This window comes from Peromyscus californicus, unplaced genomic scaffold (assembly GCF_007827085.1).
Source record: "Peromyscus californicus insignis strain IS unplaced genomic scaffold, ASM782708v3 Scaffold_20__1_contigs__length_68692818, whole genome shotgun sequence".
Lineage (NCBI taxonomy): Eukaryota > Metazoa > Chordata > Mammalia > Rodentia > Cricetidae > Peromyscus > Peromyscus californicus.
The window spans coordinates 41,107,977-41,129,926 of NW_026294503.1; the positions used below are offsets into that span (position 1 = coordinate 41,107,977).

The following is a 21,950-nucleotide window of genomic DNA, read 5'->3' on the forward strand; positions in this document are numbered from 1 at the left end:
AAATACTCCCACCTAAATTTCTACTTTTTACTAAGTTGTACTTGGACAAGCAGAGATTCAGTCTACATGTAAACAATTCATGTGTGTGTGTGTGTGTGTGTGTGTGTGTGTGTGTGTGTGTGTGTCTGTGTCTGTGTCTTGTGTCTGTGCATGTGGAGTGTATGCAGACTTACAGGCAAACTCAGGTGTTTTTCAGAAGCTGTCCACCTTGTTTTGAAGCCGGGTCTTCTGCTCTTAACAGCTGAGCCACCCCTCCAGCCCCGAGAACCCGCAGATCTCCAGGCTGGGGAAGCAGACCGGCCTGGGGGCAGGAGAGATGGCCTTGGGGAGGAAGCCTGGTGGCAGCACAAAAGCAGGATGCCTGTTTCTCCATCTTTGTTTGATGAGGAGCATCATCTGGGCCCTCGCCACAGTGCTCAGCTTTTTCCCTGCCTCACTGCCCAGATTCCCTGGCAATCAACCGTGGATTACAGACAAGTTTTACTGACAAAGCAATAGGGTTTGTAAAGCAACAGGACACTGACTGCGGCTGGGCTCTTCAGCATGGGGCACGGCAGGAAACCCACGACCTCCACCTTGTTCTGGCTATCTTCAGAGGAGAGGCAGTCTGGCCATACGCCACTCCCGTGGTGACTAAGGGCCCCATCCATCATGTCATCCGGCCTAGGGACACACAAAGCCAAGTCCTCTTGAGGTTCTCTGACAATACTGAGAAAGGAATGAACACCCTGAGGACCCAGGATCCAGCTCAAGCCAGATCCTCTGCTCCGCACATAGAGCAACCCTTCCTCCAACATGCCCTGTGACCCTAGCAAGCTTTGCTGCGTGCCCAATCCAAGGGGGAATCCCTGGTCCAATCCTGCCTCCACCCATCCTGCACAACGCCCTGAGGCCTTGGGCCTTCCCCTTTGGTTCTGAAACAGGCTGGTTTCAACCTCAGGCTGGCGCTCCCCTCAAGGTGCCCATCGTCAACCCTGTCTGTCCGCAATGGCAGCCTTCCTGTTGGGGCTCACGGGTTGTGGACTATGTTGGTGGGGAGTAGCCCAGTGGATCCTGTGCAGGGTGATCGATGACAGCTGTCAATCATGTCAGTGGATACCTTCCACCCCAGGATACCAGACTCAGTAAAACACCATCTCCAGGCCTCTGCAGAAAGGCCTTCCTGTGTGTTTCATGGCACCTGACCCCTCTTCTGTTCACCCCCTTAAGGTGTCACCAAGCAAACATGGGCCTAATGAAGAAGTGGACGTTTCGAGTCCAGGGAAGATTTATTTATTTTTTTAAAGATTTATTTATTTAGAAGAGGGCATCAGATCTCATTACAGATGGTTGTGAGCCACCATATGGGTGCTGGGAATTGAACTCAGGACCTCTGAAAGAGCAGCCAGTGTTCTTAACCTCTGAGCCATCTCTCCAGCCCCAGGGAAGATAGATTTCCAAGGACCTCCACCACTTACTGCTTACTTTACCACTGAACTGAGGAAAATAATCTGGGGGAGGGCTTGGCTCAGTGGGTAAGAGCATTTCCTGCTCTTACAAAGACCTGGATTTGCTTCCCAGCACCCACGGGGCAGCTCACAGCCATCTGTAACTCCAGTTCCAAGAGATCCATTGCCTTTTCTGGCTTCCACAGGTACTGTATGCACATGGTGTACATACATACACGTAAAATAAAATAAAATTTTTTTTAAACAAAAGAATGGGGCTGGAGAGATAGCTCATCAATTAAGAGCATTGGTTGCTCTTCCAGAGGAACCAAGTTGGATTCCCAGTACCACGAAGCTGCTCCTAACCATCTGTAAACCCCATTTCCAGAAGATCTGGCACCTTTTCTGGCCTCTTCAGGCATCAGGCACACAGTGCAGAGACATACATGCAGGCCAAACACTCATACACACAAAATAAAACAATTTAGTTTTGTTTTGTTTTTGTTTTTGTTTTTTTTGAGAAAGGGTTTCTCTGTGGAGCTGTATCCCTGGCTGTCCTGGAACTCACTCTGTAGCCCAGGCTGGCCTCGAACTCAGAGATTCCACTGCCTCTATCTCCTGAGTGGCGGGATTAAAAGCATGGGCCACCACATGCTTTATGCCCGGCTAAAATAAAATAAATGTTTAAAAAATTTAAAAACCCGCAGACAGTCTCTAAAGCACAGTCAGCTCATTTGTTTCTTGGCTTGCTTTCCTTGTGAGTTTGATGTGCTGGAGACAGACACCAGGGCCTCACACACGCCGGCCAAGGGCTCTACCGCCAGCTACGAACCTCTCCTCTAACAACTCATTTGATTAAAAAATTATCTTTTTTTTTCAGGCCAGGTGGTGGCACACGCCTTTAATCCCAGCACTAGAGAGGCAGGTGGATCTCCAAGTTCAAGGCCAGCCTGGTCTACAGAGCAAGTTCCAGGACAGTGAGGACTACACAGAGAAGCCCAATCTTGAAAAAACAAGCAAACAAACAAACAACAACAACAACAACAAAAAACCTATCATTTTCTAAAGGGCCGGAGATGGGGGTTAGTGGGTAAATGCAGGAATGAGGACCTCAGTTCAGATCCCTAGGTCCCAGATGAGCCAGGCACTACGGCCCATCTACAATCCCAGCACTGGGTGGGTGGAGAAAGGAATATACCGTGGACTCACCGGCCAGCCAGACTAGTCTAAAAGGCAAGCTCCTGATAAGTAAGAGACCCTGTCTCAAGAATAAGGTAGAGTGAAATCAACAGAGGAAGACACTGCAAACTGAACTCTGGCCAACACACACACACACACTCACTCACATACAAGTACATACCACCACTACCACCACCACAATACACGGTCCAGTACACTAGGCATGGTAACCCAAATCTGCAATCCCAGCACCCAAAGGTTGAGGCAAGAGGATTGTGAGTTTGAGTCCAGCCTGGCTGCCATCTTGAGATTTAAAAAGGGACCAGTAAACTAGGAAAGATGTATGTTATTAATATGAGGATAATGTCCCTTTGAAATCACAAAGGCAGTCCCAGATGTTTCCCCACTGGCAATGACTATGGGAGGTTATGGGAGGTTGTGGGAAAGAGGGTGTGAGAGAGCAAAGGGAGAGAGACAAGTATGGCTGTTACCCTAGCATCAGGACCCAGCAAAGCCCTCTGTACCCTCTATTGCTCCTCTTAGCACACAAACAAACTCAACCCATCCCTGCCGAAAATAAGTCAGAGTTCACTGGACTGTGGGCTGCAAATACATTTTCAAAAGCCCCAAGAGTCTGGTGCAGTGACTCATGCCTATATAATCCTGATAATCAGGAGGTCAGAATTTAAGGTCATGCGCAGCTACATAAACGAGTTTGAGGCAGCCTCGGTTATGTGAGATTCTGTCTCAAAAAATGAAAAAAAAAAAAACAAAGACCCAAGACGTGCCAGTGTCTCACTGTGTATCTTTGGCTGGCCAGGAACTCACAGAAATCCACCTGCCTCTGCCTCTAGAGGGCTGGTATTAAAAAAGGCATGCACCACCACACCCAACTAAGTGTGAGTCAACAAACCCCATTCAGAATGCAGCTGTCCAACTTCCCAGATACTATGCTCAGTAAGCTGCCTAGGAACAAACACTAACTATGGTTCTGGTGGACCCACTTGCTGGTTCAGGGAGACTCTGTTAATATTTACCTCACCTGTTCACTTATGTAATGGTAAGGATACATATATCTTTGAAACTGTTAACACTGGATGTTGGAGAGGTAGAAATCCACTCTCTCTGGTACTCCTAGGGAGAATCAATTGCAATACCAGCAAACATCTTAGAAATTATTTTAAAATGTGCTTATTGTTTAATATGGAACACTTCCTGAATTTGAGCATCATACTTTGTGCAGGGGTCATGTTAATATGCTCTGTGTCATTCCAAATTCAGCATATGTGCTGCCTGAGCAAGTGGCCGAAACTTAGTTGGACAGAGGGTTGGGAATGCAGCTCAGTGGCGGAGCATCTGCCCAGCACACACAGACCCCAGCCGGATTCGATCCTCAGCAACAGGGGTTGGTGGGGGAGGAGGGTTTTTAAAAAAACATGTTGATCAAGGTCATCCCCAGCTACATGGAGAGTTTGAGTCCAGCCCGGGCTAGAGTCGCTGTCTCAGGGGGAAAAAAGGGGGGAGGGGGTCACATAAATATTCAAAGTAGAGAATTAAAGGCCTCCTCCCATCCAGTCCCTTCATGAACCCAAACACAGTGTAAATACAACCACTTCCTGCTCATTCCTACAGTTTCCTTATGGAAATAATCAAGTAAGCCCTAACACAATCTTCATTCTCTGCCTTCTAATGTAAAAGGGTGACATCTGATGTACATGCTTCAACCCTGGCCCTTCCATCAGCCCCACACATCCATAGGTAAAAGGCATCCACCTGCTCCCTCAGTGGGCACACAGGAGGGTGGCTCTTCTCTCCTGCTCGTATACATATTGCTTCTGACTGACACTTCCACTCAGCTATTTGCTGTCTCCTCATCAACAAGTCTCAGAAGTCCAGACTTTCGGACTTTTACCAACATGATCATTGCAGTTCGGTGTAAATAAACCCTACATTTTGAAAATGAGAAAATTAAACTATTTGTCTGTCTGTCTGTTGTGTGCATGTGGCAGTGCAGTGGAGGTCAGAGGACAACCTGTAGAAGTCCGTTCTCTCCTTCCACCATGTGGGTCCTGGGGACAAATTCGGGTCATCAGACTTGGGAATAAGTACCTTTACCATGTCAACCATCCAACCTATAGCAGTTTATAATTAAAAAAAAAACTAATCATAACCTCAATGTTCTAGGAGAAGGAAATGGTTTAATCAGATGTGTTCACCGCTATGGTTTGGATGTGGTTTGTCCCCACCAAAACTCACGCTGAGGCTTAACTCCTCAAGGTAAACGGATGGGAGCAGCAAACCCTAAGAGAAATAACCAGCTGTTTAAGAAGGATTACTGTTGCCTCACAGGGGTGCTGTCTCTCAAGGGACAAGATTAGTGCTTGCCAGAGCGGATTGTTCTCAATGAGCCTGGACCTTCCCAGGATCTCTCTTCCACAGTCATTAGCTCTCCCACATGATGCCACTTACTCTAGTGCAGCCCAAAGTCCCTCCCTCCTCACAAGAGGCCAACCGGATGCCGTCATCTGGTTGTAGACTTTCAATCTCCAACACCTCAAGCTAAATAAGCTTCTTTACTAAAATATCCAGTCTCGCCAGGCGTTGGGAGGCAAAAGCAGGCAGATCCCTGAGTTCAAGGCCAGCCTGGTCTACAGAGCGAGTTCCAGGATAGTCAGGGCTACACAGAGAACCCAGTCTTGAAAAATCCAAAAATAAGTTAATAATAAGCCACTCTCAATTACTTCTAAGATCATGTGTAAAATACTCATTTGCATGCATTTTGTTAGCAATGTAAAACAAACCTAGGACATTACCATATTTTATTATTAATAATTAATAAACATAGGAGTATGACAATGTAATTAATGTCACAGAAAGCTATTCATATTCTATCATTAAAAAGTTACAAAGGTCAGTCAGGTGTACATCAGCTAGGTGTAGTAGTCCATGTCTTTAATCCCAGCATTCGGGAGGAAGAGGCAGGCAGATCTCTGTGAGTTCGAGGCCAGCCTGGTCTACACAGTGAGTTCCAGGACAGTCAGGGCTGTTATGCAGAAAAACCCTGTCTCAAACATTTACAAAGGTCAGTGCTGGAGAGATGGCTCAGCAGTTGAGAATACTTGTTGTTCTTGCATTGGACCCAAGTTCAGTTCCCAAAACCCTCGTGGTTACTCACAACCATCTGTAACTCCAATTCCAGGGGGTACCCATACATACAAACACTCATACACATAAAATAATCTGGGGGTGGGGGAGGATCTATTTTTAAAAAAAGAAAAGCCAGGAGGCAGGGGCAGGCAGACCTCTGAGTTTGAGGCTAGCTTGGTCTTCAGAGTTCCAGAACAGCCAGGGATACATGGAGAAATCCTGTCTCAAAACATAATGAATGAATGAATGAATGAATGAATGAATGAATGAATGAGCTGCTACAGTTCACTGGGTACCTTCTTTAGAGAAACCCAGCCTTAGTTGGCTGGGTTACAAAGAAGGCTCAGTGGTTAAGCACATTCACTGATCTTCCAGAGAACCCATGTTCTATTCCCAGAACCCACATGATAGCTCCCAACCATCTGTAACCCCAGTTCAAGAGGAACTGGCACCTTCTTCTAGCCTCCAAGGGCACCAGGCATGCAAGTGATGCACAGACAGACATACACACATTCGGGCAAAACACTTATACATGTAAAACAAACAAACAAACAAACAAACAAACAAAAAACCTAGTTGCTAAAAAATCATTACAAAGGTCTAAAATACTTCATAACACTACAGTATAAAGTCAGTATAAAGCACAATAAAAAACATGGGGCCGGCATGGTTTAAAAAAAAAACACAAAGAAAACATGCCTAAGTTTTACATCAATCAAACACTAGAGGACAATTTGAAGAGGGAATAAAATGGCAGACCCCCAACACATACATCTATGTCCCTGAAATTCGTAAATGTGAACTTACTTGGAGACAGATCTAATTAAGACCCCAAAATGAGGTCGTCCTGGATTATTTAGGTGGTCCCAGGTCTAAGGACCAGTGTCCTTAGGAGACACAGAAGAGGGAAAACACAGAGGCAGAGACTTAGAAGGATACAGTCAGAGCCAAGGGCGGGCAGGGCTTTCCCAAGCGCCTCCAGAGGAAGCGCCCACAGTGCTTGGGTGCTGGGCTTCTGGCCTGCTGTGGTCTAAAATGATCAAGGAAATAAACGCAGATATTATTACAAGGTATGGGGTGATGTGTCACAGATATCTGAAAATGTGGAAATGGAGGCCAGGCATGGTGGTGCACATCTTTAATCCCAGCATTTAGGAAGCAGAGGCAGGCGGATCTCTGAGTTTGAGGCCAGCCTGGTCCACATAGCCAGTTCCAGGTCAGCAAGGGCTACATAGAGAGACCCCGTCTCAACAAAACAACATCAAAATGTGGAAATGGCTTTAAAATTAGGTAACAGACAGAAACTGGAGAATTTTGAGGCATATGAGCGAAAAAGTCTAGGACTGCCTTACCTAGTCGCTGTTAGGAACATGGAGGATGAAAGAGGGTGTCGTGTCACATGGTAGGGCCCCATCCCAGCTACTTTGAAGGCCAAGATAGGACGATTGCTTGAGCCAAGGAGTTTCAAGCTATCCCAGGCAGTACAGTGAGACCAACATTTAAGAGAAGGAGGAGAAGGAGGAATAGCAAGAAGCTTAAAGATGTTACTGGTGGGATCATGTGAGTGAGTTGGAAGGGTGCTTGCCTAGCATGCACGAAACCCAGGGTTTGATCCCCAACATCTCATAAACTAGGCACAGTGGCAGTGGTGACACATGGCTGCAATCCAGCACCAGGGAATTGAAGGCAGGAGTATCAAAAGTACAAAGTCATCTCTGGCTACATGGTGAGCTGAAGTTAAGTCTGGGATACATGAGACCCCTCTTCAAAAAAAAGGAAAGAGAGGTGTGGAGGGTTGAATGAGAATGGCCCATATAGGCTCACATGCTTGGATATTTGCTCCCCAGTTAGTGGAACTGTTTGGGAAGGATTAGGGGGTGTGGCCTTATTGGAGGAGGTGTGTCACTGGGGTGGGCATTGAGGTTTCTAAAGGCCACAACAAGCCTAATCTCTTTCTCTCTTTCTTCAGATCAGGATGTAAGCTCTTAGCTACTGATCCAGTGACATGCCTGCCTGTTGCCATGGTACCTGCCATGATGGTCATGGACTCTAACCCTCTGAAACTGTAAGCCCTAAGTTGCCTTGTTGTGGTGTCTATTCACAGCAATAGAACAGTAACTAAGACAGGAAGGGAGGGAGGGAGGGAGGGAGGGAGGGAGGGAGGGAGGGAGGGAGGGAGGGGGAGGTCTTTAATCCCAGCACATCAAAGGCAGAGGCAGATCAATTTCTAATTTCTATGAGTTCAAGGCCATGGTGATCTATATAGTGAGTTCCAGGCCTGCTAGGAATACATAGTAAGATCCTGTAAAGAAGGAGAAAGAGGCAGGTAGATCTTTGAGTTCAAGGCTAGCCTGTTCTATAGGGCCAGTTCCAGGACAGCCAGGGCTACACAGAGAAACCCTGTCCTGAGAGAGGAGAGACAGAGAGACAGAGAGAGACAGAGAGAGACAGAGACAGAGAGACAGAGATACAGGAAGAAATAAATGAAGAAAACATATTTTCAGATACTAGAAGCGAGGTTATCCTTGTCTTGAAGCGGCCAAAGTCGACTGGACTGTGTTCCACTGTTGGGTGCAGAATTTGTAGGCAACAAACATGGATTTTTAGCTGAAACAGTTTCCAAGCAGTTATAGCTCAGCTGCTTCTTGTGGCTCATCTTAAAAGTCAGGAAGAAAAAGAAATTGAGGAAGGAGCTGTTAAGCAAAAAGGAACCAGCATTGGTGATTTGGGAAATTCACAGGCTACTCAGTTTGCAAAAAGATGCCGACATTGGAAATGTCACTGTCTGGACAGGATGCTCTGGAAAGAAAGCCACATGTGTGACTAGATAGCCTTTTGCCTATGTGTGACTCATGAGTCCATTCAACTACCTCTGCAGAGTCAGGAGGAAAGAGATTATCTAGAAAAGCCCTGTGGCAGGCACTCTTGGTTAGCAGCCTGGCTCTCTGTGACACAGAAGGAAGACACAGATTTATGAAAATGCTGTGCCATAGCAACCCTGCCAGTCTGGACTAAAGGGACAAAGATGGAAGGACACAGAAGTGCTAGACTTCCAAGATGCTAGAAGCAGGAACAGGGTGGTAAACCCAGTCAAAGCAAGGATGCCTCCCCTCAGAGAAAGGCAATAGCCAGGCAGTGGTGGCGCATGCCTTTAATTCCAGCTCTCGGGAGGCGGAGGCAGGTGAATCTCCGAGTTTGAGGCTAGCCTGGTCTACAGAGTGAGTTCCAGGGCAGCCAGAGATACACAGAGAAACCCTGTCTTGGGGGGAAGAAAAGAAAAAGAAGGAAGGAAGGAAGGTAGGAAGGGAGGGAGGGAGAGAGAGAGAGAGAGAGAGAGAGAGAGAGAGAGAGAGAAAGAAAGAAAGAAAGAAAGAAAGAAAGAAAGAAAGAAAGAAAGAAAGAAAGAAAGAACAGACAACAGCTAACTCCAACTTAGAGGATGCTTCCATAACTAAACCAGGGCCCAAGCCCCACAGAGAGGTCAGGAATGAAGAACCATAAAGGCCTGTATCCCAAGCCACACGGGGAGCACTGTCATCTTCCACCAGCTTCCACTCCCAACAGTCTCCCACACATCCCTTAGTGCCTGGAATCTGACTGTACCCCTAAAGAATCTGGCAGAGGTCCCTGTGGCTCCTCATCCGTTGCTCCCAGGCACTCTTTCTGATTCTGCTTCCTCTTAGGACTTGGTGCTCAAAGTGGATGTGGTGGCGCCGGCTTTTAATTCAAGCACTAGGCAGGCAAAGACAGGCAGGCAAGCCTAGTCTACATAAAGGATTTCCAGGCTACACAGAGACCCTGTATCAAAAAGAACAAAACACACACACACACACACACACACACACACACACACACACACACACACACACCCCTCATGCCCAGATAGCCCTCTCCTCCTTGCCTAGTGTTCTGCATATGCCCAGTCCCTTGACTTGGAGGGTCTTAGGAAACAGGTCTGTTCTCAGTCAAGCCCAATACAGTATTTCTCAGCATCTTGGCTCTCTATACACATCCTTATCTTAGGGTCAGCTGTACACACCCAATGCCAACCTACCATTCTACTTTCCCTAACGCGGACGTGCTACCTCCACCCACCTGCTCTCTATCTCCACTGCCACCTCAGCAGCTTCTTAGAAGAACTAAGGAGTCACTCCGGAAGGTGGGGTGCTGTGGGCTCCAGCTCAGAGTCCACCTGCCATGCCCAGCAACCGGGGGGTGGGGGGGCTTGGCTCAGGGATGCAGAGATGCAGCAAGCCATGGACCCTGCTCTCAGGAAGCTGAGTTTGATGGGAGAAAAGATGTTTAAAATATTCTTTGTTGCCTGTGAACACACACCCAGACCCTGAAGCCTCTTACATATTTCAGCATCCCCCAAAATTCCAAACAAGTTAAAGGTAGAAAATAAACAGATGTATGTGGTATTATTTTTGTTTCTATTTTATTCCTGTGTATGTGTGTGTGTCACTGTGTGTATGCAACACATGTGTGCAGGTGCCAGAAGAGGATGTTGCGTTTTCCTGGAGCTGGAGCTACAGGCTATTATTGTGAGTCTCAAGATGTGGGTGCTGCAAACCAAAGTCGGCTCCTCTAGAAAAGCAGCAAGGACTCTCGACCAGTGAGCCATGTCTCCAGCCCACAGTTTTGTTTTTTAACAAAAGAAAGCCATTCAAACCACAGCATAAAATCCAAAGGTCACAGAATGAAAACTGGCAAATTTGCAAGACGATTCTGGGCAGGAACTGTGGTACACACAGTTTCAGCTGAGGCGGATCGTTTGAGCACAGGAGTTTGAGACCAGAATGGGAGACATAGTCAGACCCCATCTCAAGTAATAATAATCATAACTATCTTTTTTTTTTTTGAGACAAGGTTTCTTGTGTAGCCCCGGCTGTCCTGGAACTGGCTGGCCTTGAACTAAGAGATCCACCTGCCTCTGCCTCCCAAGTGCTGGGATTAAAGGCATGTGCCACCACTCCAGGCTTCAATAATAATTATTTTTATTATTAAATTAAATAGTTAAAACTAATTTGCCCAAAGTTGCTATCAACAGACTCAAATAAAGACAGACTGACAGCTGGGAAGCAGAGGCAGGTGGATCTCTGAGTTTGAGGCCAGCCTGGTCTACAGAGTGAGTTCCAGGATGGCCAGGGCTACACAGAAAAGAAACCCTGTTTTCAAAAAACCAAAAAATAAAAAAGACAGATTGATGATGTTAGATTCAGCAACTGGAAATTGTGAAAATTGTTCTCTGGCTTCAACAAGCACTCCTGACACATATATGCACACTCACATGTGTGTAAGCATACACACACACTAATAAAAATAAAAAATATTGCATTTCTATAGTGTTCTCCAGTGTAGGTGAATCCTTCAGATGTGACACAGAACTCTACAGTCTTGCTGAGAAAATTCTAATTTGAGCTGCACAGTGGCGGTGGTGATCACAAGGCAACCTTGAAATGGAAGCCGTATGTGTAGAATTTGTACATTTTTTTCTATAGAAAGGCTATACTAAAATAAACCTTCACTTGCTTTCAAAATAACCAGAAAATATGAAAATTACATAATGTATAAAGATATAAATATTTAAAGAGCGCTCACAGATGAAAAAGAAGTTTTCTTTTTTAAAAAAATGGAGTGCTCGACGGCGGTGGTGCAGGCCTTTAATACCAGCACTCGGGAGGCAGAGCCAGGTGGATCTCTGTGAGTTCAAGGCCAGCCTGGTCTACAGAGTGAGATCCAGGACAGGCACCAAAACTACACAGAGAAACCCTGTCTTGAAACACCAAAAAAAAAAAAAAAAAAAAAAAAAAAAAAAAGCAGCACTAGCTCAGTCAGTAAAACAGTTGCCACACAGGCATGAGGAACTGAGTTAGAATCCTAGCAACCATGTTAAAAGCCAGGGGTGGGGCTGGAGAGATGGCTCAGCCATCAAGAACACCTGCTATTCTTCCAGAGGTCCTGGGTTCAATTCCCAACACCGTCATGAGGCTTACAATTGTTTGTAACTCTAGTTCCTGGGGATCTCTTTTCTTGCCTCTGCAGGCACACACGTGGAGCACAGACGTGTGCAGGCAAACACTCTTACACATACAGGTGTGGAAGCACATGTTTATAATCCAGAGCTGGGGAAGCAGAGGTAGGCATATCCATGGGGCTCCCTGGCCTGCCAGCCTCTCCTACTTGTTCCAGGCCAGTGAGAGACCCTGACCCTGTCTCCAAACAGCAACAATAAAGGACAGCAACCAGGAATAACAACAGAGAGATTGTTCACCGACATCCGCATACATGCGCACATAGGTGTACTCACACACACCTTAACACACACACACACACACACACACACACACACACACACACACACACAGGAAAAATTCATGTCAAAATTAACAACACTTTTAAACAGGCAACTCAAAAAAAGAGAGAGAGAGAAAAGAAAGAAAGAGCGAGCTAAGGACAGTGAGTCGGCTCAGCAGGTAAAGGCACCAATCCTGACGACCTGAGTTCAATCCCCAGGGCCCACATGGTGGAAGCAGAGAAACAACACCCGAAAGCGGTCCCCTGACCTCCACACACACACTGTAACACATCTATAATATCTAACTCTCTCTCCCCTTCCCCCCTCACAACACACGTATGCACAAAATACATTTTAAAAAATTAGAAATGTGAATGGTTACTAACTCCGTGAAATGATGCTGGGCCTTCACTAATAATCAAATAATACAGAGTAAATCAAATAATCAAATAATACAGAGTAAATCAAATCAGAGATAATCCAAGACAGGGCTTCTCTATGTAGTCCTGGCTGTCCCGGGACTCTCTCTGTAGACCAGGCTGGCCTCGAACTCAGAGATCCACCTGCCTCTGCCTCCTGAGTGCTGGGATTAAAGGCATGGGCCGCCACTGTACAGCTCAAATTAGAATTTTCTCAGCAAGACTGTAGAGTTCTGTGTCACATCTGAAGGATTCACCTACACTGGAGAACACTATAGAAATGCAATATTTTTTATTTTTATTAGTGTGTGTGTATGCTTACACACATGTGAGTGTGCATATATGTGTCAGGAGTGCTTGTTGAAGCCAGAGAACAATTTTCAGAATTTGTTCTCCCTTTCCTCCATGGGCTCTGGGGATGGAACACGGTTGTTAGACTCACACAGCAGGTGCTTTCTGCACACTGAGCCAGCTCACTGGCCCTAGAAATACAATCTTCTTATTTGTTTCTTTTATTTTTTAAGATTTTACTGCCAGGCATGGTGGCGCACACCTTTTTTAAAAAAAAAAAAAAGATTTATTTATTTATTATGTATACAGCATGTATGACTGCAGGTCAAAAGAGGGCACCAGATTTCATTACAGATGGTTGTGAGCCACCATGTGGTTGCTGGGAATTGAACTCAGGACCTCTGGAAGAGCAGTCAGTGCTCTTAACCTCTGAGCCATCTCTCCAGCCCCAGGTGGTGCACACCTTTAATCCCAGTACTCAGGAGGCAGAGGGATCTCTGTGACTTTGAGGCCAGCCTGGTCTACAGAGCAAGTTCCAGGACAGCCAGGGCCACATAGAGAAACCCTGTCTTGAAAAACAAAACAAACAAAAAAGATGTTATGTTTATGACTTTTTTATTTATATGTATGGGTATATGTCTGTGTGTGTGTGTGCCACATGAGTGCAGGTGCCTGGGGAAGCCAGAAGATGTTGGGCCCCCTGGAGCTGAAATAATAGAAATAAGGCAACCAGAGTGGGTTCTGGGACTAGAACTCAGGTCTTCTGGAAGAGGAATAAGTGCACTTAGCTGCCAAGTTGCCTCTCCAGCCCCAATAACCTTTTAAAATAAGTTCAATGTCCATCTGAAAGGATCAATTAAATAAACAGTGATGCTTCCAAGTAACAGGGCATTTTGTAATCATTTAAAAACATGAGACTGTTAATAGCATTCAGTGGGGAAAGAATCTTTGCAATAAACCATGCTGGGTCAACTAGATATTCACATGCTAACGTGGATATCGACTTCATGTCATGCACAAAATGAACTCAAAACAGACCAAAGACCTCAACAGAAGAGCTAGGTATAGGGGTGAGAGATACAGCTCAGCTGTGAAGAATACTGGCCCCTCCTTCAGATGATGCAGGTTTGGTTCCCAGCATCTAGGAGGCAGCTCTCAAGCATCTGTAACTCTAGTCCTGGGGGGGAATCTGATGCCCTCTTCTGGCCTCTACAGGCACTGCACACACATGGTGTACATACAAGTAGGCATTACACCCAGAAACTCAAAGTAAAATTAAAACAACAAAAAAAGTGAGCTAAATATATATGACTAGAAGTGTAGCTCGGTAGTCATCACTCACCTTTCAGGTATGAAGCCCAGGGTTCAACCCCAGCACCACAAAAAGAAGAAGAAGAAGAAGAAGAAGAAGAAGAAGAAGAAGAAGAAGAAGAAGAAGAAGAAGAAGAAACATAAGCACAAATCTTTGTAGCTTTGGTTTAAGCAATGGTTTTCTTAGATATGACATAAAAACAAAAAACACACAAACAAACAAATAAATAAGATATATAATAATGAAAATTTAATATACTTTGTGAGCTGGGAAAATGACTCGCAGGTAAAGGCACTTACCACCAAGGCTGGGGACCTGAGCTCAATCCCTGATACCCAGCTGGAAGGAAAGACATGAATTGCCACACATTGTCCTTTAATTTCCAAGTGCTCACCACGGCTCATGCTTCCCCCACCCAATAAATACATTAGTGTAAATTTTTTTAATTAAAAGTATTTTTCCAAAACGTAAGCATTTCAAAAGATACTTCAAAAATTAGGAAGGTAGCTAGCCTGCTGAAGGCCCTGGGATCCATCCTCCACTCCACAAAAGGAAAAAAATAAAGAAGAAGATTTACAGATGGAGAAGGGAGAGAAAGGGGGATAAAAGGAGTGAAGAAACTGGAAACTTCACAGGGAGATATTGGGAAAGTAGACTACTTCAGCCACTGTGGAAAACCATCTGGCAGTTCCTCAAATGGTTAAATATAGAATTACCACATGACCCAGCAATTCCACCCCTAGTCATCTACCCAAGAGAAAGACACAAGTCCACACACAAACGTGGATGCAAATGTTAACAGTCCCATTAGTCATAGCAACTCAAACATTCACCAACTAATAAATATACAAACAAACGTTGCTATATCCATAAAAATGACATTTTCTACCATGGTGGGGTATGTCTGTAAACTCAACACTCAGGGCATGAAGGCAAGAGAATTGCGAGTTCAAGACCAGTCTGGGCTATACTGTATGATCCTGTCATTTAAAAAAAAAAAAAAAAAAAGAGGGTGGGAACAAAAGGGAGGTGGATAAAATACTGGTAACATATAAAAGAAGGCAGACTCAGATTGTTGGAGTTCATTTAGATGAACTACCCAATCCAGAATCCATAAGGGCTGAAAGCAGATCAGTAACAGTGGGGACTAAGGGACAAAAATGTTCTGGAACTGACTGTGATGGATGTACAACTCCATCGATACTCTTAAAAAAAATTTAAATTGTACTTTTTTTTTTTTTTTTTGGTTTTTCAACACAAGGATTCTCTGTGTAGCCCTGGAACTCGATCTGTAGACCAGGTTGGCCTTGAACTCGGAGATCTGCCTGCCTCTGCCTCCCGAGTGCTGGGATTAAAGGTGTGCACCGCCACCGCCGCCACCACCTGGCAAATTATACACTTTAAACAAGTGAATTGTATTATGGTATGTGAAGTACATCCAAACAATAATAAGCATGAGGTCAACGGAATAAGGGCTGACAAGAAAAGCCAGTGGCTCCAGAGGTCATCAGCTCCAGAGGTCATCATAGTCTGAGAGTGAGTGAGTACAAGGAAGCTCTATCTCCCCTCCTCCTCTCCTTCCCCCGCTCCCCCACACACATAGAGACCACTTTTTCCTCCTTTTCTTTAAGGTAGTTCCACTGTGCTAGGTTTTTTCTTAAAGCATGTTTTACTTTCCACAGTAAAGAAACCATAAGTCTTCTCCAAAGAGCCCCCAAAAACTGCCCAGCCTTCACCCCTGCCAGCTGAGCTCTACTCCAGAGGATCCCTGGACGGTCACCATCCATCCATGCAAACACCCTGCAAATGCTAGCTAGGGGTGCGGGGTGCGGGGTGGGGGACTGTGTGTGCGTGTGCGCTGGTGCCAGGGACAGATAACAGATAACAGAGCTCAGAGTCCAGTGTGGAAAAGGACAGGAACGCAGGACAGGGTATGATCCACAATACCAGGTACCAGGTAGGCCACAGCCTTCAAAGGAGTTTGAGGCCCCGGACAGGTCCTGCTGTGGACATGCTGGCATGTGTATATAACTCCCAACCTTTTTCCAGGCCATGTGTGAGTCTCCCAGGCAGACGCTTCGCGCAGATTCCCAAGCCCCAGTCATTACCCACTCACCAAGAGTACTCACTCCTGCCCTGCTTCTTATCCCTTTCGCCCAGATGACCTAGCAGTCCGATCAGCACTCCCAAGCCCCACCCCGCCATCCATGCTACCGATTGCTATTTGGTTCCCATGAAGGCTCTGTTCTTGTCCTGCACCATAAACTGTGGCCCTGACTCATGCTTGCGGGGGGGGGGGGGGGGGGGGGGGGGGTTGGGCTTTCTTCTTCTTTACCAAACATCTCCATCTCCGTATACCTAAACCACCCCGCCCCTCTTAAAACTTTCCCTGCCCTCCTCGGGGTCACAAGCTCCTGTGGCACAGCAGCATCATGGCACAGCTCTACAAGGGGACCAGGGGGTCAGTTCGCCTCTCACAGGTGGACCAGTTGGCCGGAAGTTCACCAGCCCATAGCACCACAGCAAGGGTGGTTCCCTCCCTCTGGTTAGGCACCCAGAGCTCTCCAGCCACAAGCCCCAGCAGTTTTCAACTCTGCAGGAATCTCCATGGATAGAAGGAAGGATAGATCAGGAAGACAGAGGAGGCTCAAGTAGACCGGAAATTTAGATAGTTTTTGGGAAAAGCATTGCCCTGTGGGGAAGGTTGGGGATTTCCAATGAAGAGCAGCCAGAAATGGTTCCAGGGAAGAGGCCTGGGAGGGAAGACGCCTGGGAGGTTGTAAATAGGAGTGAAGGTCACTGGGATGAGTCAAAACCAGAAGGTAGCATCTCTTTAAAGGCTAGTGCCCTTCCTCAGTTCAGACTTGTGAGGTGGAACTTCCGTAGAGAGTTTCCCTGCATTCCACAGAAAAGGCCAATGGTGAGCCAGGCCTAGAAGAGAGGCATCATCACCTTAAAGGCCCTCGCTGGCTAATGTTAGGGGCCAGGTCCTCTCGCCTTCCTTGCTGGGGACATGTCCTTGCAATCCAGAATCCTCAGCAGCCCAATGGGAATACCAGGGTCAGGTCTCAATGAGATCACTAGGGTCAGGCCTCAAAAGGAAGCAGGATAAAGCGGGTACCTCTGGCCTCGCTTAGACGATTCCTTGCTTGGGCCGATAGCCCCCAGCCCTCAACTATCCCCTGTATGGAGTCAGAGTCAAGGAGACTCTGGTGCCTTGGCGGGCCTCAGAAGCATTCTTGCTCCTCAGTCACCGCTCCCGGAGCCCCCAGCACCTGCTATCCTGCTTAGCAACTCGGCTACTTTGAGGCTGGTGAGACACACATGCATGGGCAGCTGCATTGTCACATGATAATTCCACTTCAGGCAGCGCTCCTGTGCCCACCGCCCTCACCAGCCTCCAGTGCCCAGCCAGAAGACAGACAAGGGTCAAGACGGCCCGGAGGGCCCAACGTGAACCTCTGCCGCCAGTGGAACCAGGCTAGGGAAGGACACGGAGCTGGGTCCCAGGAACCTCTGGGGACCTGTCAGTACACTCCCGGATGAGCAGGAAACCCCCACCTCAGGAAGAAGAGGCCAGGGTGGCTTTAGCATGATGCTTTACACAGGGCTCTGGCACTGGACCCTATATCCCAGCAACCCAACCAGAGGTTTGAGAAGGTGCCACGCTACATAGTACTGCCCTGGGGGCTGCCAGGAGGATTCTGACCCAGATAGATGGCTATGTCCTTGTCCTGCATCCTTCTAGGTAGACCCTCTAGGGCTGAACATCAGGCCAGCCTTCTCAATGGTTCTCTAGGGGTACAGTGGCCAGGCTCAAGAGCCTCCTGTCCCAGGAGCGTTACCACCTGATCCACATGAGCAAGACTGGCCGGCCACAGAACTAGCAGATTCCCACCCAGCACACCCACCGTGCCCACGGCACTGTGAAACCTACCCTTCCTGGGTGAGGTGTGGGGTGGGGTGGTACCACAGGCTCCAGGCAGAGCAGCGGCAGGACTTCTCTCCCTGAGCTGCCCTTGGGGGCAGAGCCAGCAAAACCAGCCATGTGGAGCTGGAACCTGCTGTGTTGGGCTCTGCCTGGGGCCTCCACATGAACCTTTCCAGCGGCACAGACCCAGACCTCTGAGTCTTTGAGAGCTGGGAGGTACAGATGGACCCAGAACTTACAGACCCCAACCCTGAGCCAAACATGTGGGCCTTGAGTGGCTGACAGCCTCAGGGCAGGTCCAGGGCTCCAGGAGGGCACGGAGCAGATAAGAAGGATTGCCAAAGCCACAGGCTGAGCTGGTAGGACGCTGTGAGGTTCCTCTAGACAAGAAGAAGGGGCTATTTCCAGAGGATAAAGTCAGGGTGCAGTGGAGTTCCCCCGCCAAGGGAGGGTGTGGCCCAGTCCTGGCCAGTTTGGGGAGGTGAGGAGAGGCCACAGCTATGCCATTCACCGCCAGGCCACAGCAGCCACCCCCACCCCACATAGGCAGTTGCCTCAGAGGAGAGGCAGGGGATGGCTTAGCCTTGACCCACGTGTCTGCTGGGCAAAGACACCGGACACTGGTTTAGACTGCCGGACCCTGACAAGCCCTGCTTCATACACACACACAAACCCGCCCCCACCAGGGCCCACCCCACCCACCCGTGCCTCGAGATGTCCTATTAAGGTCATAGACGCGGGGGCTCGGTGGAGCGCATCCATCCCTTCCCTGGGCCCCAAAAGTCGCGACAGGGAGCGAACGAGGCTGGTGAAACTTGCGGCGACGGACTGGACTCTGTTGGGACAACGGTCGGTCGGTCGGGGACAGCAGCTGGCGACACGACCGGCTGTCAGGCTGGCTAACCTGGAGGGGCCCCCCGCGCGCTCGGAGGGCGGGCCAGGGGCCAGAGGCTCCGTACCTTTGTACTTCTCCCGCACCTCCTCATAGGCCTGGATGAAGTCCTGTTCGTCGGGTGGCGGGCCAGATGTCAGCAGGCCGGCCATGCCGGCGGGAGCAGAACGCAACGGGCCGCGCTGCGCAAGGCCAGCCCTGGCGGCCGCTCTGCCCCCGCCGCCTCCGCGCGCACGGCTTAAAGAGGCCTCCCCCGCCCCGGCCCGCCCCGCACCCAGGATGCCCCACGGGCGGGGCGGGGCCCGGCCGGCCAGCCGGGGACCTGCCCGGTAGCAGTACCCGCTGCCTGGCGCCCCTTCGCGGGAATCCGAGCCTTGATCTCACCCAGATCCAGCTGCAAACACTTCCCTGCTCACTCGGGAACCAGATGCGGCGGACTGACAGGCTAGCCCCTCCTCACCCAGAACTCAGCCCGAGGTGGCCATTTCCCTAGGCCAGCCGCGACTTCTCCAACTCCTTAGCCCCTAGCAACTTCACCTGGCCACCTGGGTGAGGCCCTTCCTGCCTGGCTCCGTCCTTCCTTTTGCTGTTACTTACAACTCTCCTCCGTCGTAACGGTGGAGATATAGGTGGCATCTCCGAAATGTAAGAAGCCCTTAGGACACAGAAAAAGTCTCCCATAAGAGAAACGGAGTACACGATTTACAAAAGAAAATACCTAAGTAATTATATTTTTTTTAAAAAAAAGTTCCTTTCTATCCATCCGTCTGACACAGACCTGTCTCCCTGCATTGACACACCCTCCTTTTCCTACCAACACTGCACTGTTCCTGGAAACCTTAAACACTGCACACACCAGGAGCAGAAGAGGCTCTGCTTCAGAAATCAGTCCTTAGAAAATTGCCAGAGAACAGAAAGACAATGGCGGGCTGCCACATGAAGGGCCATGAACACAGAAACCACCCACCCAGCATAAGGGGCTACTGAGGTACCCCATCTCTACCCACACCCCTGTCTCTAAAGGTCTGAAGTGGTGAAGGGTATTCATGAATCCAGGTGGGAAAATAACCCCCTTTTATGAAATCTTTACGGCATGGTGTGTGTGTGTGTGTGTGTGTGTGTGTGTGTGTGTGTGTGTGTGTAGATCATGAATAGTCCTCGAGGCAGTGTGGGGAGCACATCCGTTATCTGTTCCTTTCCATCTCCGCAGCCGCTGCTGTGCTCCCACCAACAAAGTTCCTGGGTGTTGTACCACCTCCGTGCTCAGCACCTAGCCATTCCACTGACACTTCCTACCTCCTACAAGGCCCCATCCTGCATTTCAAACGCCTCATCATCCCCTGGGGGGCCCTGCTGGTGAAATGGGTTCAGTGCTCCCTTTCCCAGGACATCCCACCCAATGGCCTCCAGCCTTAGGTGACCCATTTCCCAAAGGAGCAGGCTGACTTCCAGCTAGCTGCCCTCCAACTGCCTGCTGCCTCCCACGGTGCCTGCCTTTCACCTGGGTCTTTCCCATCCTCAGACTGGCAGCTCTGGGAAGGCACAGCTGGAACGTGGCTCTTGAAGGTTCGAGGGCTCTCACAGATCTCTGTTTTTCCATGGCAATGTGTTCCCAACCCTCAGATGGTAGCCAAGACTAGGAGAAGCCATTTGACCTCAAGAGCCCAAGAAATTATTCCCCTTGGAGATGGGCATCTGGACCCTTTTCCCTGAGACCACTGATGAGCAGCGGCAGCAGGAAGCCAGACCTCAAGACCTCCAACCTTCTGCAGCTACCAAGGTAGAGCCAGCAGGTGGAGCTGTGCTGCCTGTCCGCACCCGGACAGGATAAGCCTTTCCCTCACAGCCGAGGTCTCTGGCCTCTCACCCAGTCCAGCATCTGCACGCAGCACATACAAAGAGTTCAACACCTGAGCTAATGAGGCGAGCAGACAGGCCCCTTCCCCATTACCTGCAATGCGGATGACTGCCCGCTCTGCGGGATCCAAGACGCTCCCATTGCCCACAGAACCACCTCCGCTTCGCCGGCTACGCTGTGTTTTCCCGAGGTTCCAGGGCAGTGTGTCCCCGGGGCTGGGTGAGCCACTGCTTCCATTGGAACTACCTTCAGTCACTGCCACTGGCCGTACCTCGGCGTCCTCCCCTGACATGGCCTCCTGGAGGGAGAGTAAGAGGGATTCACAGTCTCACCTGTGGGGGAAGTGGATACAATACATTGACCCACCACCTCCTTAACTTAAAACGTTGATACCGAACTCCTCCTAGGCCCTATGTTGCCCACACACTGACCGTCTGGTGCTCAGCCCAGACTTAACCACCTCTCCCCAGTTCCCATCTATCCTCACCTCCTCCAGCACGCACACACACTGACCATCATTCCTGTCTCCTAGTTACCCAAACGCTGACTATACCACCACCCGTTCCCAACACAGGAAACTGACTCCACCCTCCACCTGTCAAACCGGAGGGGAAGAGGGTACTGCCTTCGAGTACACATTGATAAGACTCTGTCACCGGGACAGCTAGAGCTCCCACCCCCTGCATTTCAATCTTGGATTCCCTCTCCTCTGATCGTTCAATAGGCTGGCAATGAAGCCATCAACAAACACTGCCTGTGCCCCTATTGTTGTTGTCCCCTCTTCAGAAGAGGACCCCCAACCCCAGTCCGTGGTCACTGCATTCTACCTCCAACCTCAGTCTTTAGGATCCCCCATCACTCTCCCCCACCTCCAGCCCACACAGTCCCACCTCTATCTCTGTGATCTCTGCAGCAAAGGCCTATAAATAGCTGGAGCCGCAGCGGCGTGGGTTGCGGGAACTCGGATGCGGCAAGGCCCGGGGGGAGCCCAGCAGTCAGCCGCTCTAGCAACCCACCAGCTTACTGCATGCAGGAGCAGCCAAAGCGCACGCATACCCACGCGTGCATACGCCCCAGCTCCTTGCCCCAAGAGCACTGGCGTGCAAAGAGGTGAATGGGGCTCTGTCTCAGCGGGGGTGGCGTAGCGTGGGGGCACAATGTGGGCTCTGTGCCTCCGCCCTCAGGCCAAGGGCTGG

At 48.9% G+C, this 21,950-nt stretch overlaps 1 non-coding gene across 1 annotated transcript; it reads right to left on the bottom strand.

Annotated features, from left to right (window-relative positions):
* Positions 1-3,803: 3,803 nt before the first annotated feature.
* On the bottom strand, positions 3,804-3,907 carry LOC128117288 (U6 spliceosomal RNA). The gene has a single exon (XR_008220770.1). It is a non-coding gene; the product is annotated as a U6 spliceosomal RNA (small nuclear RNA).
* Positions 3,908-21,950: the final 18,043 nt, after the last annotated feature.